This window comes from Emydura macquarii, unplaced genomic scaffold, assembly GCF_026122565.2.
Source record: "Emydura macquarii macquarii isolate MOO-44397 ecotype Brisbane River unplaced genomic scaffold, CSIRO-AGI_Emac_v2 contig_3220, whole genome shotgun sequence".
Classification (NCBI taxonomy): Eukaryota; Metazoa; Chordata; order Testudines; family Chelidae; genus Emydura; species Emydura macquarii.
In genome coordinates this window covers 4,029,395-4,044,830 of record NW_027133357.1, presented here as the reverse complement: position 1 = coordinate 4,044,830, position 15,436 = coordinate 4,029,395, and the positions used below count along the sequence as shown (strand labels likewise).

Genomic DNA, 15,436 nt, shown 5'->3' with positions numbered 1-15,436 from the left:
AAAGATAAATTATAGGGACTGACCAGGCTGCTAACAGTTTGGGATTGTTACAAGTTAATTATGTTAAAGGGGCAGTAAATAATTTCACTGCACAGATGAGACAAGGTAAGGAGGGAAGGAAGGGATTGAGAGTCAGACTGAGGCTAGTGTTTTCAAGGCACCTAAGGGAATTAAGTACCTGCCTTCAATGTAATTTGAATACCTAATTGAAAAACCCATCTTAAAGAAGTAGAAGGCCTGATCAAGACCCCTTTTAAGTCAGCAGAAGACTCCACTGACACCAATGGCCTTTGAAACAGGCCAGTAAGGAGAAAGAACGACGAGATTTCTGGGCTATCCCAAATCTCACAATATATGGGGCTATTCTTAAAGCCCCAGCTCCTGGAGTCAGGTAGTTTGATGAGAATCTCAGCTTTTATTAATTGGGAATAAAGAAACAGAAGTTTTTAGCTCTCCTGGTTGCAGGGAAAAGCTTGAAAAAGTGTTTCCTAACAATGGCTCCGAAGCCAGAAGGCAAATAAAGAGAACCCAACACTGAGCATTTTTTTAAAATCTCCTGCCTGATGAAGCCAATTTCATGATTTGTGGGGCCTGAATCACGATTTTAGAGCACCTGTGTTTGGTGGGACTGCGCTTATCCCACAGCCCCAGGCTCCTTCCCAGCGGAAAGTGATAAATCATGATCACAGGTAAATCATGAGCCAGGCAGGAGCAATGAGCTTAGGGGGCCATGTTTCTTCTCCAGAACCTCCAAAAAAATCCTTCACCCCCAGCCTTGCTGCTTTCAGACCCTCAGTCCTTGCAGGCTGATAGACATGAATGTCCCTTTCTTAATACTGGGCAGCCTGGCTACGTCCCAGACCCCACAGAGATGCTCAGAACTGGAAAGATCACCAGAGGTCTCCCTTCCACATTCACAATATACAGGTAAAATCCCCATTGACTTCTTCTGCACTGGTGGGGCTCAGGGCCCAGTTACAGAGCTCAGCAGAAGGGCATTAAACCACTTCATCCACTTCCATCAGGTCAGACTTTGAATTCTGTGCACTGAATTTCATCCTAATTCTCTGGTGTCCTTCTGCCACTAGATGTCGCTCGCGTATCTCTGCACAGAATAGCCAGTCCTCAAGCAAACGCTCAGCCTGGACTTTTGCTGTTGAAACATTATCTTCCCTGTTTCATTTCAACCACCTCTTCAGCTTATATTTCCAGGACACAGCCTTCAGAAACCTGACCGTTCTTCCACTGAGTTCATGCAACCCTCCTGAGCCAGAATCGGAGATGACCCTGAGCCGTAATAATTGAGCAATAATCATTATTTGTATTGCAATAGTGCCTAGGCGCCCTAATCATGGACCAGGCCCCCACTGTGCTAAGTGCTGTACAAACACAGAGCAAAAGGATGGTCCCTGCCTTAAAGAGTTTACAACTGAAACCCTGATTTTTATATGAGAATCCAAACCTCCTCAATGTTTGGGGGTGTTCAGATCCAGGGCTTTGATTCAGTCCAGCAGAGAGAAAAGGGATGGCCACAAAATTCAGGCTGAGATTAAGATCCAGAATTCCCCTACTGTGTCCTTGGGCGGTGGATAAATAGAGGTCTTCAGCCTCTAAAGCGGTCAATCTGGCAAATTCTGTGGCCCCTCCCTCAGATGTGGGGGGAGGTCCTTTTGTTCCTTGGATCTCCACCCACCTTCCCAGGCATCAGAGAGTCTGGCGCATGCATTTCTAAAGAAAGAAAGAAAGCTTTAGCCTGTAAACTCTTTAGGGCAGGCATTATGCCTTCCTATCTGAGGTCCAGTCAACAGCCAAAAATTGCTCCAATTTAACTAGCTCTGTCAGAAATGATTGGTCTTGATACACGAATTACATTCTCTGGTGTCTGTTATGGCAGGCTAAATGATCATAATGGTCCCTTCTGGCCTTTGTATCTATGAATCTATTAACGAAATCAGTTTAATTAAATCAGTACAATCCCTTATGTGAACACAAATCAATTTAGAAACCAGTTTAGTTAAATCAGTATATGTTCAGTGTAGACTAGTCCTGATTGTATGGTGCTTAGCACAAGAGGGTCTTGATTCTGGCTGAGCCCTTATGCACAACTGCAAAAGAAAGAACTCTATCCTGTGTGATTATCCTAGACACCCAGACACAGCCTGTCTCTGCACTCAGCCACTCCCACACCTCTTAGCTCAGAAACCTTCCTATACCTCTTTGCATTATGTGCTTGCTGATCTGTTAATTCTCTTCAGAAAAACAAACCAATTTCATTTTTTTTTCTTTTAAAAAGCACGAAACCAAGATGCCGCAGAATGTGAAATTAACGGGTTCATTCTTTTTGTGCTCCACCCACCTCAAAATGATCTGTGCAAATCAAATTTCAGCCTTTAGGAAGGGAGCGGAAATGGGGGATTTCTGCTGATGGGAGCAAAAATATTTCTGGCGCTATCCAACCAGTCTGACTGTTTGACGTAGCAATGGGCGAGCTGTCCAGTCAAATTCCTCTATAGCAAATCTAAACATTTGGTCTTTATTTCTTTTATTCATTCCTTTGGATTTATTCTCAGAAAAGAAAAGAAAAAACACACACACACACACACACACACACACACACACACACACACACACACACACACACACACACACACACACACACACACACACACACACACACACACACACACACACACACACACACACACACACACACACACACACACACACACACACACACACACACACACACCCCGAGCTCCAGATGCTTCTTATCAAGTCATTTGTAATTTTGGGGCCCACCTCCTGCAAGCTGCTCAACGCTTCGGAGAGGTAACAAGTTACCCCCGCCACTCTAGCTGAGGAAGATCCCTAGCTGATGTAAATTGTCATAACTCTATTGATTTGCCCCAAATTATTATTATTTATCATTTGTATTGTGATAGTGCGTGGGAGCCCCAGTCACAGACCTGGACGCCATGGTGCTAGGCACTGTACAAACACTGGGGAAAAAGACAGCCCCTGCCCCAAAGAGCTTACAAATCTAAGTAAAAGGAGGGTGCCCTGCACTTTGGGGAAAAGGTCAGTACTTTGCAATATTGGGCCTATTAAAAAGTATCATTTTTGTTTATTAAACATACTATTTGACAACCAATGGAAAAGGGCAAGAGCACAGAGAGCTAATAGATATTCTGGATCAGATTTTCAAGGCAATCTGAGAGATATTTTTATGCGAGAAGTGTGAAAAATCTTACACTGCTTTGAAAATCTAAACCTTGAATTTACCATATTATTTTAACTCTTAGTATTATGTCAGCACTCACAGCTTTTGCTGGGTGCTTAGAATTGGTACAAACAGAAATAAATGCTATTCTAGAGATGTAAGCACACAAACCACTGAAGGATAAATCCTCAACCCCCAAACCTGCTTGTCCTCTTTTAATTTGACATCATCTCTCAAAATCAGAGATGCCCATTTAACTCACTAACCAGAAATAACAGGTATCCCAGATCAACCCCAATCCCTCAATCCTCCCTTAAAAGTAAAACCTGGGGAAAGAAAGGAGTCCAGCAGGGTGTCCACAAAGTATCAGTAGATCCCAGCTCTGCTGGAGTGAGGGGAGAGTGAGATGCAGACACAAGATGATCCAGACCAGAAACAACCTGGGATCAATACCCTTCTCTTTTAAACCAAGGGGCTGTTACCTGGCCCTGATTGCAACAGGGGTAGTACTGCACAGGGAGGGAGATACCCTGAGTTAGCCATGTTCCAAATCATTATGGAGTCCAACCTAACATCTCAAGCACCACCTAGAAGCTAATGGGAATCAAGTTCAGACCACAGAATGCTGGTGTGATGGATCTGTCTGCACTAAGCAGCACTTACTAAGCAGCAGCCACATTTTGCGGTAAAGTCACCGTTCCGTGCCTCAGTTTCCCCGGGTGATATTAACACAACTTACAGGGCTGAATCATTAATGTTTGTACAGTGTGTTGAGACTGAGATCCTCAGGAAAAGCTACCAGAGAAATTGTTTTCGCTCAGTCTGTTGGGCCTGGGGCATGAGAGTGAACTGTGCAGCGCGGAAGTGTGAGCGGTGTACTGTTTCTTTAAATCTGCAGCAGGCAGGCGTGGAGAGGAACAGAATCTCTATAGTAAAGCAGAGCCCCTTTTGGGACAAGTCTGCTTTCTAATCACCTGATCTAAGGTTCCCAGCTCTTGGGTGGACACTGGCAGGTTCTTCTGGGATAACTGGCCGGGTTGGTCCTCTGTCCCTCCCTCGTCTCTGCTGCAGTAATAGAGAAAGACCCTCATCAATCAGGGGTCAGCCGGGGGCTGCTGCTGTCATTGCACTGTAAACATGCTCCTCTTTTTACACTTTAAGTCCCCAGCATATCTCAGTCCATTAGCCCCTGTAAAGTCAGGGGACATCCCAGGAGAAGCCTTTAACTGGCACATTAAACTACTTTTCAGTTTCAAAGGCTTGGGTAAGTGTTTATAGCAGTTCACAGACCTCTGAAAGCCAGCTTGTCTGCAGTTTTTCCCCTGTTTGCCAAAGGTTTATTTAAATCCTTCTCAGCCATGACATCTGCCCAATAGGGGAAGAACAGGAATGTCCTGAAATGCTGCTCTCTCATCCCAGGAGCCTGTGATCTCGGTCCTCATCACCATAATACATAAGCTCAACTCAGAATTATCCATGCATTTAGACTCACAACATCTCTGTAGGGTAGGGAAGGATTGTTCCCAATTTGTTAATGGGAAACTGAGGCACGGGGTTAAATGACTTGCCAAAGGCAATGCAGGACATCACTGGCTGAGCTGGGAACTGGATGGAGGTCTCCTGGTCCTAGCCCACTGCCCTATCCATTAGATCATTCCTCTTCCCTTACCAAATCCTTCATAGGCTTGAAAAATAATTAACTCCTTCTTCTACCCCTGATATTTTTCAGAGAGAGTGAAACACCTGAAAACAGAGAGCCAGATCATCAGCTGCTATCCATCAGCCAAGCTCTGTTGAAGACCCCAACTGGTCCCTCATTGTATTTCTTCCAGGTATAATATTTCAACTTTTAAAGGATGTTTTACCTGGTAACAAAGCTAAATTGGAAACCTGTCTCTCCACTCCCATAGTCAGCTTCCTGGCTGTGAATTTGGATCATTCTTTGCCCCTGGGTGCTGCAGGCTGGCAAGCCCAGGGGGTACTGTCCGTGCAGCATTGGCTTGCCCCCATGTACTAGATTCTTTATGGCACATGGGATCTTTCAGTCATTCTCCACTAACAGCCCCTCTCTCAGTGAGATGCCCTTGGTCACCCACTGCATCGCTGCTCAGGCTTGCATGACAAATGACATCACTCATGATATCCATTCATTGCCAGGGTCCTTTTCAGTTTGTACCTGCATCTTTCCCCACAGCAGGTAAAGAAAAGGGCAGCTTGCAGCGGAAAACAGGGCCGTGTGCAGGAAAAGCCAATAGGCAGAGAGAGATTCTTATCTCCAGCATCTGGAACCACATACAAATTTACTGGCTGTGTGAAATGTCTGCAGTGAAACTCGAAACAAGGTGAAACTCAACTGGTTTCATATTACGTTGCAAATTCAAAATCTGAGAGCAGGCTGCTATAAAGGGTCACTCAGGGTCAGAAGCCTTCAGAGGAGAGATAGCCACAAACTGCAGCCCTTGATCCAAACTCTCTCCAACTCTAAAGGAAGTTCAAATGCATATTCTTTGTGGGAGGGGAGCCGGGCCCCTTAGCTGGTATAAATCAATGTAGGGCCACTGAGATTAGGAACTAAGGATCTGGCTGTCAATTTGGATCTGAATTTGCAGCTTGGGTCCATCCTTATGTAACAGAACAGAACCTGTTCTGACTCTTTACCCCCTTAAACTGTGGGGAAGTTTGGACTCAGTAAAACAAAGCAATTCAGGACCTGAGATTTTCTAGAGAGCAAACAAATCAATAGAATGTCAGTCACCCAATGGCTCTAGGTTAAACTCATGGTTCCCTATACAGCTTGTAAAAAAATGTAAGGAGAAAAGTCTTCCAGAAATGTGTCCCCGGGTCCCTATTGCTCTGGGAACTCTGAGAAAAATGTTAAAGGTTTTGGAGATCTCAGGATGGAAGATGGGTTAAAATTTAGCCCAACCCTAGAACAGAAATTTGGACTGAAACTTGGTTAGAGTTCTTTTCTTTTCCAGCTCCAATCAGGACCAGGGGCCTGTGTAAAGGCCATTCGTAGCTGGGTAATATCTGAAAGTCAGTAGATTAGAGCTGTGCAAACAGCAGGGTTTTTTGGTTCAGTATCAATTCTGAAAAATTGTTTTAGGTTGAACCATTTTCTGAAAAATTTGGCAAATTGAAAACTCAAAAAACATCTTGTTTCACGTCAAACAAAATATTTTGTTTCAACAAAAATCAAATTATTTCCTTTTTGACCATGTCTAAACATTTTTTACTATCTTTTTAAATAGAAGTGAAGGAAATTGTGTTATAAAAAGTTGTTTTAAATCATAACATTGAACGTTCCCCTTTTGAAAAGATCAAAACGAATTTTTTTTTTTTAAGGGTTTGGTGGCTTTTCCAACTGACGCAATTTGGTGATTTGGACACAAATTGGTGAAATATTTCGGTGTTGCTGAATCTGCATTTTTCGCTGAACAAAGTTTGGCTGAAAAAAAATTCGCCCAACTGTACAGTACCCAAAACACCTGCTCACAGCCAGCAGCAATTAAAGCCCAGGCAGTATCCGACTGTGAAGGGGTGATCAGAGTCCACACTACCTAATGGCCTCACGTGTCTCTGCTGAAGATTGCCCCTTCTCAAGAGGCTTCTTACCCAGTTTTCCAAAAGGCTGGAGATTTCTTCTCAATCTTCTGTGGGAAGCATCTTCAAAGCAACCTCTGAACCCTTCTGCAGTTCTCCCATGCTATGAGTAGAATGAAAGAACTAGTAGCTAAGGGACTAGACTGGGACGCTGGAGATCCCAGTTCTGCCATAGACTTCCAATGTGACCTTGGGCAAGTCATTTAAAATACCTCTGTCTCAGTTCCCCTTCTGTAAAATGGGGATAATCCTTCCCTACCTCAGAGGGCTATTGGGAGGATAACATCCATTAACAATCACAAGATGCTCAGAAACTATAGCAAAAAGAGGGCCATGCAAGCACATCCACAGGTAAATTCCACCTAATCTAGACTGTGCTGAGCTCCCATCTTTCTCGGATTCCTGATTTATCTCTAAGCGTGAGTGAGGTAACTGTAACCAGCTGGCTGCTCCTGTGGCTGTAGCCGTTTCTGATTGGTCTGTGCTAGCTAATCTGCATCCTGTCTGCAGATCCGCGCTCAAGCTTCCCATCACGGTTGTATTCGTTCAATACTAGTTTGGCCTCTACTATCCACGGTCACCAGAAAGGGCAGGAGCAGGCAGGAATGCATTTCCGTCACACAATACTCCTTTGGGTACCAAGCATTAGGGTCAAGGGGAGCTCGGAATCGGATTAGGAATGAAAATACTGGCTGTGTTTATTTTCATCAGTGGCGTGACACAGAGGCTTTTCAAAGGGAGAGGAGCAGAGGGAGCTGAGGAGTAGGCCCCAGGGCAGCCATGACCAGCAATAGTGCCCTCCCTGGGTCGGGTCAGGGCAGCGCCAAGTCCGGAGTGCACCGGCAGGTCAGGTCAGAGGACCAGATAAGGATGTCAGTAAGAAGGCCAGGGGACGGTGGCGGGGGAAGGAGAATGGGAAGCAAAAATCGACACACCGCTGGCTGTGCAAGTTGAGGGGTAAGGAAATCACAGGCAAAACCTGCCTCAGAACAAAACGGAGGCATCTGGGGAAAGGAGATTGAGTCTTGGGGGGAGAGCTTAATGCAACTCAAGTGTTTCCTGTGACTGACTAGCTGGCAGTGAGTAAATGGAAGGATGAAGAGAGACCAAGCCGCCCCTTGGCACCATGGACTGAGCAGGGCTCTGGGACGTGGACCCCAGGGCTGGAGAGTGCAGACACCACAGCTCCGGGACAGGGAATGCGCAGGAGGAGATTGCCCCAGCTTTGAGGGGGACATCTACGGTGCAGCTGGGAGCAACCCTCCCGGCCCAAGTAGACAGATGCGGGCTAGGTCCCCTTGAGCTAGCACGCCAAAAGTAGCAATGTGGACACTGCGGCTTTGGCAGGGACTTGAGTTAGCCACCTGAGCTCGGACCCAAGACAGCAGGTGGCCTTGGAGGCAGGTGGCTAGTCCAAGCCGGAGCCACCCCCTGTGCTGCAGCACCCACACTGCTCTTTTTAGCCTGCTAGCTCCAGCGAAGCAACCAAGAGTCTGTCTACCCACGTCAGAGAGCTCACGCCCAGCTGCAGTGTAGACAAACCCAGAGAGGGCCAGGGATGGGGTGGGGGTTGTCTCAGCACTGAGAGCCCAGGGGTGGGGTGGGGGATGATGTTAGGGAGTAACCCAAGATTCCTCAGCTCCTCTGTAACTCCCTGGGGCTGCGAGCGAGGGAACGGGAAGGAAGGCCATTCCTTGGTGGGAACCCAGAGGACAGATTCAGCAAGGACCATCCCAGAAGGTGCTGTACTCAGCTTTGGTTCACACCGATACACCTTCCGCCTCCATGCTCCAAATTACAGACAGGCCATCTGGTCTGGACACACTGCCTGGCCACTCCCCCAACCTATCAGCCCTCAGAAACCGCACAGGTAGGCGTTCTTACGGCATCCATTCTGCTATGTCCGTCCCTCATGCAGACAGGCCTCGTCTGGGCATCAGGTAATACAATAGAGGACAGGAACATTGGATGTCGCCATCAGGTGACCGCAGTGAAACAAGTTAATGGGACTTAGTCCAGGGCCAGGTGATCACATCTGCACCGGCTGATGCTCCCAGATGCATGCATCCACCCAGGCCCAGCCTGCTGCTGTTTTCGGTGGGGCACACGGCCCCGAGGCTGGGCTGGCTGTCCAAGGCGCAGTGGAGGCCAGAGCCCAGCCCCATCTTGGTGCCTGCCAGGTGATGGGCACCTCTGAAACACAACAGGCAGAGACTCTGCCGCAAACGTGAGTGTGCGGGTGAAGGATCATCCTTGCAGCTCAGCCTCCATGGGGTCAGCCCTGCTGCATGCGGGAGAAGCAAATACCCTTATAATCAACCCGTGCTCACTGGGTTTCCTCATCAGGGGGCTGAGTCTCACAGAGAGTCATGGGGCGGATAACTGGGGCTTCAGAGATGGACTGAAACAAGCTGCCTCAGCCCTGAGGTTTTGTTGCAGATGAATCACATGTGCCGATGGGGCACCGACAGACCTAGTCACTATAGCCCCTGGAGGGTGTCCACTGCCCACCCCAAAGACTCAGATCTGACTCACTGAGACTTAAAACCACCAAGCCCCTGCCTGCTCCCCATCCCCAGACCTGCAGCTTTGTCTTGTCTCGCTTCACTCAGCTCAGCTCAGGCCCCTTTCTGCAGTTGCTAGAGTCCCACATTTGCAGGGAGGGGAGGGAATCTCTCTAATAATGAGAGACCAGTTTGTCAGCTGGTGTCAATCACGCTCGCTTCATTAAGGTCAACTCTGAGTTGATTTACATCAGCTGACGATCTGGCCCCCACGTTTCTCCCACACCCCCTGCCCTCTTGCTAGTCTCTGACTGTCCCCCATCCTCCCTTTCACATCCCCTCCCTCCAGCCCTTGCCCTGGGCCTCCCTCTCCTCCTTGCTTCATACCCAAGGAAAGCTCCCCCAGGAACTTTCTGCACTTTATTTATTAGAACAATAAACATGGGCTTTGCCTCCAGGTGCTCCTGTGCATTCCGGAGTCTCCCGGAAAAGCCAGAGCAAGCAGCCGGGTGCAGCGTGGGCTGAGCGAGCGGGAGCTCCCGGAAAAGCCACAGCGGCTTCCAAAAATAGACAAGTGCCCAGGCCAGCTCCTTGAAGAATGTCATCTTGTATCAAGCCGGCGCTGCTTCTCCGGCTGGGAAACTCTCTGATCTATCCAAGACGTCGCCTGTGGCTCTCCCCTCCGCCAGCTTACATAACGTGGAGGCTGCCCAGTCCCTGCCTAGGACTGATTGGGGAAAACCAGGCCCCTCCTGGGATCTTTCTCAGCATGTCAGTTCTGATATAAATCCGGCTGGTACCCAGCCAGGGAGGTCAGAGAGAGAGAAGGGTGACGGAGAAAGCAGAGGGAGAAGGTGGGGCATGGGAGAAAGTAGGGGCACGAACAAGGGTGTGGGAAGGAATCAGGTAGGGGAAAAGGGCAGTGCCATGGCAGGCTGCAGGGCATGAACAAGGGTCTGGGTGGGGCAGGCTGAAAGCCGTGGCATGGGCATGATGAGGGCATGTGAGGTGATAAACAAGGGCAAGCGGTAAGGAGGCAGGTCCTTAACACATGAAAAGGGACGGGGGCATGGAAAGGGGCAGGGCATAGGAGGGGAAAGGGCATGAATGGGGTTATGTGAAGGGGAGGGGCATGAGCCAAGGCATGGGAGGGGGCGAAACTCCTGCTTGGATGGCCCGGGCAGAGTGTAAAGCAGAAGAATGGCCGTACTGTGCGTCTGCTTATCTGGGGGCACAGCCAAGGGCTTCTTCTGAGCTTAACTCCCAATTAAATCAGGGTGGGGCTGGTTTCATGCTCCCTGGGAGCAAGTTCCCACGCTGAACAAGGCCGCCAGCATCACCCATCCCTTCCCAGCAACCTGGCAGCTCAGCAGAGCCCCATCTCAATGTGAGTCCTTTATTTCAGCCACACGCGGCAGCTCACGCCAGGTGAGAAATACTGAGCTCTGCCTCTCCACTCCCCTGCCCACTCATCAAATCTCCCCCTCGCAGCTCTTTTGGCAGAGCAGGGTATCAGAGTACCAGATGGCTTCTTTGATGAAACTGACATTAGATTGAGTTAGTGAGCGAAGCACTGCAGTGCATCACTGGGCTGTAGTTCATTGCATGGCAGGTGAGCCTAGCATTGTGGTGTGTCCCACTGCACCGTGGTGCATTGTTTGTGCTGCATAGCTGTACAAGGGAGATTTAGTTTAGACATTAGGAAAAGCTTCCCAATCATAAGGGTAGTTAAGCATTGGAACAAACCACCTAGTAAGGTTGTGGAATCTCCATCACTGAAAGTTTTTAAGATCAGATGAAGCAAATACTCCCCCAAAACTTGCTTCAATACAGTGCTAACTGCACACCCCTAGTTATCACCTGCCACCCCACACTAGAACCCATGTGGGATATCAAACAACTACAAACCATATTTGATAGCGACCCCATCCTGAAAGAAATCTTTCCTGAACCCCCTCTTCCGGTCTTTCACCACCCACCCGACTTCTCCATCATCATCAGAAGTGAGCATCCCACAGACCAGAACATACCAACTCAAAGCAGCACCAGACCCTACCAGAACAGATGCAAAACCTGCAGACGTATCTCCACTGCTATGATGATCAACTCACCACACAACACACCTTTCAAGATTCATAGAGTCCACACGTGCCTATCACAACATGGGGTATACCTCACCCAGTGCACTAAATGCCGGAACAACATCTATGTGGGTGAAACCGAACAATCACTGCGCTCTCAAATGAACTCACACAGGCAAATGATAAAAAGACAAAAATACCCTGTCACCTGTGGGTGAACACCTTCCACAAAGTGATCACTCTGTATCTGACCTCTCAGTCCTCGTCTTCAAAGGAAACCTGCACAACGTTTTCAAAAGAAGAGCCTGGGAAATGAAATTCATAACTCTGCTAGACACTGAAAATCATGGACTGAACAGAGACGCTGGATTTATGGCTTATTACAACCATCTGTAACCCACTAACCCCCTCTTTTTATCCTATGATTGCAGCGGCGTTAAGGGGCACTTTACCTTGAATGGTCCCTTAGGATATGTGCTAACTACTTATGCTAAACAATCTGGTTCACCTTGCCCCAGAGTACCTTTCCCAAACCTGAAGAGCTCTGTGTAGCTTGAAAGCTTCTCTCTCTCTCACCAACAGAAGTTGGTCCAATAAAAGATATTACCTCGCCCACCTTGTCTCTCTAATATCCTGGGACCAACACGGCTACAACTACATTGCATAGGAAAATACCTCTCAGATATGCTCTCGCTAATACTTAGTCCTGCCTCAGTGCAGGGAACTGGACAAGATGATCTATTGAGGTCCATTCCAGTCCTACGTTTCTATGATTCTATGGCTGTAGGCTTAACATTGCATTACATCATATTGTATTACACCACATTTTCTTAGTGCTAGGACCATATCTTATATATTTGTAGACTGCCAAACATCTGTAATAATTCACAATTAACAATTATTAGTAATTAAGTATGTCTAATCCTTTGTCCCCGTTAGAAACGGCTGACTGATTTCAAGCTAGTAAGTTATTCGACAGACTTCACCTTTTTTCCTTGGCACAAGCTGTGAGCAGGTCAACTAAGTTCTTGATTGTTATTATTATTGTGTGTATTATCATAGCACCCAAGAGCCCCCATTCATGATTGTATTCCTTTCTGCTCAGGACCTGCAACTCCCACTGATTTCACTTGGAGCAGCAGATGTGTGGCATTTCTAACAAGCAAGCCCTAGGGCCCAGATTTTCAAAAATCATTGGGTGCTCATGGGAAAATTTGCCCATAAGTGTCACAGTGGGAGCAGAGCCCTAGATGACTCAAATGGGGCTCTCAAAACTTGAAACACCAAAAATCAGGGTCCACTTTTGAAAATTTGTGCTCTGATTTTCCATCTTGCATTTATTCAAGTTTCCCTATTATTTCCTTACTCCAGAAATTATTGCCTTATTTTGCCATATTCATCAGCTTTCAGCTATCAAACTGAGATCGGGACTGCTAGGGGTTAATAAGCAATCAAAAGAACCCACGTCTGGTCCACTTTTTACAAAACCAAATTCCAGCGTGCAGGCCAAATTCCAGGCTGGGCAATATATTCTGCTTCCCTAAACTCCCCCTATAGTTTCAGTTGGGTACAATGTTTTTCTTCATCTCCTCTAATAAATTGTTGTATCGTGTTGCTGGGCAACTGTTAAACAGCCGCTGCGCTCTGCCCCAGAAGTGGCTGCCTTTCTGTAATGAATGTAGTGATTCCAACTATAGGGTTAACTGCTGCAGCCTTTACTCAAGCCAAACTCTTGGTGAACCAAGGGGAGTAAGGACTGCAAGATTTATCCCCTAATAAGTTTTAGGATCCTTATTATTAGCAGTTCATACTCTGATGGAGTCTGCAGTCTGGTGAATGAACTATAAGATATAATGAAATTATTACAAATCTGAGGGACATGGGAAAAACGATCTAATCACCAGTGTCAGTTACCTTCCTCTTTGAATAATCCTTTCCACCAGAAGAATGAAACTTACAACACTGACATCCTCTTTGACCCATAAACTCCTACCAATACCACCCCCTCCAAAAAAAACCAAAGACCTGCCCCAAGCAAAGTTTTGACCCTAAAAAGGGGGAAGAAGTGCCAGAGACTCCACAAAATCCCCTCAGGACTCCACTATTAGTATTGATTTGATGTGGAAGGCACCCAGATGGGTGGCAGGATAAAACTCATGATAGATACTGTAACAAATCCATTATTCCTTACTAGAAAACCCCCTTCCCCGCAGTTGCATCCTGCATCACAATCCAACTAGTCCCCAAACTTGGGAAGAATTTGATTGCATTATTTGTTCATGAGAAATTGGACCAAGTTCCTCCTCTACTTTGCATTCAGCTCCTTGGAGCATGTGGCCTGGATTTCTCAGGACAGATGTACAGACCCGGATACTTTGACTTCTTGCCGCTAGCAGCTAATAGGCATGACTCCTCTCTGCCTGGCGAAGGAAGTGGGGTTAATGCTAAGGAAAGCCTCAACCCAGAGTGCTGAGCTCATGTCCTCTATGAAGCTATTGAATTTACTTCCCCCACTGAACACAGATGAGCTAAAAGCCCAAAGGGGAGAACATCCGGGGAATATTTTGGCAAAGCTAAGCCTGGCGGCTCTGCAGGACAAATGCCTCATGGTACCACAGCTGGGACCCATTAAGTACCATCCTTTGGATGCAAGAGTGCAATCTATTAGGTCACAGTAAACATGCTTTTGAAATAAGGACCTGCATTCTTTTTCCTATCACCCTAGGAACATCTCCCTGAAAACCAGGCTCTTAGAAACTGCATCTCTTTGTAAAAATATCCCTCCAGCCAGACCAGAATTCCAAGAGCCTTGAGATGCCAGAATCTGAGGATCTCAAACATCAGCCAATGCCATCCCATAAAATACTTAGTCCCCTTGGTAGGGTGCTATAAAAATCCCTCTGATAGATTGATTAGATAGATGAGATAAATAGATGAAAAAGAAAGACAGAGGGAAGAGCGGATGTTCAGATATGTGGAGGGATTGATTCAGACCCATCTTTCTCTCTCTCACACACACAGTAGAGGGAGAAGGATTTTTTTTAAATCCAATTTTCCCCCTTGCCCTGCCCCAAAATTTAAAAAAATAACGTTTGAAAATTTGTGAAATATTAATAAAGGGAGAGGATTTTTGTCAAGAACTCATCAATTTTCCCCCAATTTTTTAAAACGAATTTCAAATTTCATCAAAATTCCAAATTTTCAGAAATTTTGACCAGCTGCATTGAGATCTGTTCCTTCAAGGAGCAGATCCCCCCAATACCTTCGAAAGGGTCCTATAGCCTTGTGGGGACCTAGGACATCATGTTGTATTTTATTAACCTTATCTTCTGCTCCCTCGCTGTCTCATTCCTTCAAAAAATCATTCTTCAGATCCCCAATTCAGATTTCCTTCTCCCTCCCTACCCCTGACTCAGAGCTTAATCTGAAAATGCTGTGAGTTACACAGGACAGAAAAGAAAACTTTTTTTTATTCCCACTTGTCAAAAGGTCATATATGCTTCTTACTCGGGCTTTACCCCCCGCTGCTCAGCAAGCTTTGAACCTGCCTCGAACTCCTCTAAAGGGCTTAACTTACAGCAGTGAACGTTTAGGTTTAATATCAGCTGGAAACATATTGGGTCTGAGATGATCTCACTTAGGCTCTGATTTAGCAACGCACTTAAGCACATGCTTAACTTGAAACACACAAGTAGTCACACAGGAGTCTCAGATGCCACCACTACGCTTCAAATGAGATGTGTGCTGAAGAATCTACCTAAACGGAGACCATTAACCACTGTACCAGGGGATATTGCAGATTTACACCAGTCAGAGTGAAATCAGATTCAGATACTACAGGCCAGGCCTTCAGATGGTGTAAATCCACCTAGCTCCTTTGTCTTCTCCCAAGCAGCTATGCCTGTTTATACCAGCTGAGGATCTGGCCCTATAAGACTAAGAAAATTATGGCAAAGGTAAAAGGTTCTATAGGATCATCTGTCTGTAGCTGAGAGAAGGATTCGGTCCTTTGCCTGTTTAGATTCCAA

General features: G+C 46.7%; 1 long non-coding RNA gene across 1 annotated transcript; it reads right to left on the bottom strand.

The window, feature by feature from the left end:
• Positions 1–886: 886 nt before the first annotated feature.
• Positions 887–6,923, bottom strand: LOC137142414 (uncharacterized). Its single transcript, XR_010916915.1, has 2 exons — positions 6,836–6,923; positions 887–1,287 (listed from the first exon to the last, which is right to left on the bottom strand). It is a non-coding gene; the product is annotated as an uncharacterized lncRNA (long non-coding RNA).
• Positions 6,924–15,436: the final 8,513 nt, after the last annotated feature.